We start from the raw sequence: 5,000 nt of genomic DNA, 5'->3' as shown, positions 1-5,000 counted from the left end.
GAGTCAGTAATCAGTCCCGGTCCTCGAGGTCCACTTTAGCACACGGGGCAGAACCCCTGCAGGCCCTCTGGAACCGGGTGTAGGACCTCTGATGGACACTGTCCTGCTCAGGGACGGACGTGTCCTCAGACCTGCAGCAGGGTTCCTGTCTGAGCGGAGAACGGTCTGGACCTGCTCCCGGTCTGCAGTCTGCAGGTTCTGGTCCGCCGGAGAGCCTTGAAGGGGTTCTGCTGATGCTCCTGGATCCGCTGTGGACCAGGACTCCATGGTGGACTGTCCACAGACAGTGGTCCTGGTCCTGCAGTGGGACCCGGGAGGCGCTTCCGGACTCAGAGGTTCCTGCTCGTGTTCTCCCTCCTCACACGCGTTTCCATGGAAACGAGACAAACTGGTGGATGTTCACGATGGTTCGAGGTGTGTGTGTGTGTGTGTGTGTGTGTGTGTGTGTGTGACAGAGCTCGAGGCTACAGAGCATCTTCCTCCTCTCTACAGCCGTCATTACTTCGCTGTCGTTTTACTTCCTGGTTCATTATAGAACCTTTCAAGAACGTCCAACGTTCCGCTGAGCTGCTCGGACGTTGTCCAGGTGTGAGGAGGAGACAGCGCCGCCGTGAGGCTTCGCGTGTGGAACAATGAGTAACAGCAGAACCTTCTGCCCTGCTGCCCCCGGGGGGCTGCGGGGGCTCGTCCCGTTTCTTCTGTGGTTCTTGTTTAGGGCTAATTGTGTGGTTGTTGGCTTTTGTTGGGGTCGTGTTGTGTGTTTGTTGTGTGTTTGTTGTGTGGTTGTGGGGCTTTGTCCGGGTCTTGTTGTGTGTTTGTTGTGCGGTTGTTGTGCCTTTGTGTCGTCGTCCCGGGACTCTCCAGAGTGGTTTAATCAGCCGGAGTGTTCCTGAAATAACCGCTGCGTTTCTGTGGCGGACGGAGGCCTCACCCTTATCTCCGCGCCCAGCGGGGGGCGGGGGCAGTGGGGGGCCCGGGGGGGGGGGGGGGGGGGGGGGGGCAGCAGGACTGTGTTGCTGCTGTCGCAGGAATGTCAAGTTGTTTGCTGATATGAGTTTCACGCGGAACCTTCATCATCACCTCCTCGCCTATCAGGCCCACAGAACCGGTCCAGGAGAACCTCCCGGAACCCGCACCAGCTGCAGGCGCGCTGTGCTAATGCTAATGCTAGTGCTAATGCTAATGCTAGCCAAACTCCCACCAGCTCCACGCTGCAGCTGCTCTGATGCTAACGCTAGTTAGCAGGACAGCTGCTGCTGGAGGAGGATCTGAAGTCCCACAGAGCTCCGTATCAACGCCAGGTGACGCTAACGCTAACTGCGTTAGCATCGCAGAGAGACAGCAGCTCTACAGCACAAACATGTAAACACCAGAGTGCTGCTTCAATGACGCTAATGCTACATGTGTTAGCATCACAGAGAGACAGCAGCAAACTCTGCTCGTCTCAGAACAACCAGTAACTTTGGTAAATAACGAGTAAACAAATAAACAAGTGACAGAGGTGGTGATGTCATCAAGCCTCAACCAATGACAGCAGCCGGCAGCTCGGAGGCAGTGGGTGTGGTCACGTCTGCTAGGACAGATAAGAGGATACACACACACACACACACACACACACACACACACACACACACACACCATGACATGTTGGTTTGGTTCTGGTGATTCATTCCTGTTCTTCCGGTTCTTCCTCCAGTGACTCAGCAGATTTGGGCCTCTGACCCAGTCTGATCCAGTCTGATCCAGTCTGATCCAGTCTGACCCAGTCTGACCCAGTCTGATCCAGTCTGATCCAGTCTGACCCGGTCTAAGCTTCAGGGTGTTTTATGTCTTTATGCATCATGACTCCACAGAAACCCTGTAGACCCTGTAGACCCTGAAGACCCTGAAGACCCTTTAGACTCTGTATAGATCATGTAGAGATCCGATAGAGAACCTGTATAGACCAGAGGTGTCAAGAAAGTACTTTCCCATGCCATGTTTTCCAGGTACCCAGTCAGTTCTGGAAGAGCTGGGCTGATTGTGATCCCCTGGGCCCAGAACTGTTTGTTAACTGACTGGGCACAACAAAAACATGGCATGGGAAGGTACTTTCTGTCCACCTCTGGTATAGACCCGGTGGAGACCATGGATAGACCTGTGGTTAACCTGTAGAGACCCTGTGGAGCCATTAGAGACCCTGTAGAGACCCTGTCCAGACCCTGCATGGATCAGGCAGCAGGTCTCTGTCCTTCGTCTCTGTGATCAGAGGACAAACTGTCCACGTTCCAGCAGCAGGTCTCCGTCGTCTCTGACGCCCGGCGTTCCTGAACGCAGCACGGGAAGACAAAGCCGTCAATGCGAGCCGACGTTCTGCGAGTTCTCAGCACTGTGTTAAACCGCTGACCGGCACTAACGACCCCCCCGGTCACATTAACGAGGCCGTTAACCCGTCCAAACACAAAGAGGACGGAAGACGGAGACCCGGGGGAGTCCCGGGGCGTCTCGTCCTCGCGGCGCTCGTTCTGCACAACAACAGGCGAGACGTTCCGACCGGATCGTTCCTCGCCCAATAAACCCTCCATCAGCCAAAACCTGCCCCGGAACTCAGCAGTCCTCAGGTCAAACCGTTTCCATGACGACGGTGCTCGGCGCCGTTTAGCAAACGGCTCCAAAGAGAGAACCTTCTGGAAAATACCCGGACTCCGCCTCAGTGACCCGGTCCTCTGGACAGGAAGATCCCTGATTTCCTCCAGAGTGTCATGACTCCCAGTCCAGGTTCTCCTGGTCCTGGTCCTGGTTCCAGTCCAGGTTCTCCTGGTCCTGGTCGTTTTTGAGTCTCTGTAATAACAGTCCAGCTTGGTGGTCTTGTCTGAGTTGCTCCTGGTTTTCCAGGAGATGCTTGTTGCTAACCTATAAATGCTAATGCTAATACTAATGCTAATGCTAACATTACAAACTGGAGCTGCTGGCCTGAAGATCCGAGTCTTCAACCTGAAAGATCTCCTGGTGACACATCAGCCAACCAATCAGAAGATGGCGACAAGATGAAGGCGTTAGCCGCGGTTAGCCGCGTTAGCAGCTAATCGGTAGCTGTCTGTGTGGACGGCAGCGGTGTCTGTTAGATTCGTCCCCCTGGACGTGGCGGCGGGGTGGGGTTTGTCTGAGGTCGTGACCCCCGCGGCCTGACAGTGGGCGGTCCGCCTCCCGGCCGGTTGGACAGCAGGGCGCGGTAACCTAGCAACCGCCTCACGTCTCCGCTCCCAGACGCCCACCAGCCTGCAGGAATAGCCTCCGCTCGCCGCGCTCGGCAGGTCCATCGCACGTGCACCGCGCGTAGGTGCTGTTGTCATGGTAACCTGGCAGCGTGAGCTCCAGTCTCTATCATCTGTGATCAGCAGGACGCTCCACTGTCTGTGGACACTCCACTGAATGTGGACGCTCCACTGAATGTGGACGCTCCGCTGTCTGTGGACGCTCCACTGAATGGAACTGGAGCGGGACGCTAACAGAAAGACAGTCCATTGTCTGTTCAAAGGGCTCTGTCCTAAATAACGTCCATTGTCTGTGGTTGTTTCGCTGTCCGGGGTCAGGGTTGTCTAACCCCTACAGCAGGACAGTCCACTGTCAGGGGACAGTTGCCGTCTGTCCTCAGTATTTTATAACATCCCATCATTTGCATCCAGTTCACTGTCTGTGATCATCGTTGGACCGTCCATTGACTGTGGACACTTCAGTCTAAGACAGGAATGATCCGTTGTCTGTAACGAAGTGTTGGACAGGTGACCCGCCACACTGAAAGATCAAAGACCGAATAATATTAGTCCACTGTCTGTGGACACTGTGGTCTTGATCCAGTGTCTGTGGTCAGTTCGATCTCTGCAGTGACAGCAGCCCAGTACTGCCTCAGCTGCTGGTTCTACCCACCCTGGACCTGGTTCTACCCACCCTGGACCTGGTTCTAACACACCCTGGACCTGGTTCTACCCACCCTGGACCTGGTTCTACCCACCCTGGACCTAGTTCTAACACACCCTGGACCTAGTTCTAACACACCTTGGACCTGGTTCTACCCACCCTGGACCTGGTTCTAACTAGGCCTTGCTGTCTTGGTCTGGGGGTCCCCCTGTCTGTCGGGGGGCCGGGTGCTGGGTTCCCAGTTGTCTTGGCCGGTGTACCGGGCTCAGCACCGGGCACAGTACTGGGACTCCAGCCAGCAGAGCAGCGCCCGGGGGGCGGGGCTCCGGGGGGCGGGGCCCCGGCCGGGGGAGGAGCTCTCCGGCCAGCGTCTCATGGAGACGTCGGAACGTAGTTTGAGTAGATTAAACACACTTCCAGGCGCTGAGGATCGCTGGCTGCAGAGCTACGGATCAGAACCAGAACTGGTGGCTCTGGTGTCGTGGTGGTCCTGTGGTGGTTCTGGTCCTGGGATGGTTCTGGTCCTGTGGTGGTCTTGTGGTGGTTCTGGTCCTGTGGTGGTCTTGTGGTGGTTCTGGCACCATGGTGGTCCTGTGGTGGTTCTGGTGCCATGGTGGTCCTGTGGTGGTCCTGGTACCATAGTGGTCCTGTGGTGGTTCTGGTGCCATGGTGGTCCTGTGGTGGTCCTGGTACCATAGTGGTCCTGTGGTGGTTCTGGTGCCATGGTGGTCCTGTGGTGGTTCTGGTGCCATGGTGGTCCTGTGGTGGTTCTGGTACCATGGTGGTCCTGTGGTGGTTCTGGTGCCATGGTGGTCCTGTGGTGGTTCTGGTACCATGGTGGTCCTGTGGTCTCGCAGTCACAGACGTCTGTGGTCTCATTGATTTGTGTTTTCTTTCTTTAGACTGGAGGAGACAAGGAAACAACAACAGCCCCACAATGTGAGTCGTCACCATGGAAACACACAGTCGTCACCATGGAAACACACAGTCGTCACCATGGAAACACACAGTCATCACCATGGAAACACACAGTCGTCACCATGGAAACACACAGTCGTCACCATGGAAACATAAGCTCCCTGAAGCTCCCTGAATGACCCTGA

The 5,000-nt window shown here is 55.9% G+C and overlaps 1 protein-coding gene across 3 annotated transcripts in view; it reads left to right on the top strand.

Moving 5' to 3' along the window:
* LOC115398295 (dematin) overlaps window positions 1–5,000 on the top strand; it is a 16,438-nt gene that overhangs the window by 1,202 nt on the left and 10,236 nt on the right. For 2 of the 3 annotated variants that reach the window (XR_003932566.1, XM_030104984.1), the window contains exon 2: window positions 4,800–4,836. The exons of the other annotated variant lie outside the window; for it this stretch is intronic. The gene's annotated coding sequence lies outside the window, so the exon portion shown is untranslated. The remainder of the gene's footprint in view (window positions 1–4,799; window positions 4,837–5,000) is intronic. 3 annotated transcript variants of the gene reach the window in all.

The sequence above is a fragment of the Salarias fasciatus genome, chromosome 12 (assembly GCF_902148845.1).
Source record: "Salarias fasciatus chromosome 12, fSalaFa1.1, whole genome shotgun sequence".
Lineage (NCBI taxonomy): Eukaryota > Metazoa > Chordata > Actinopteri > Blenniiformes > Blenniidae > Salarias > Salarias fasciatus.
This window is presented reverse-complemented; position numbering and strand designations above follow the sequence as displayed.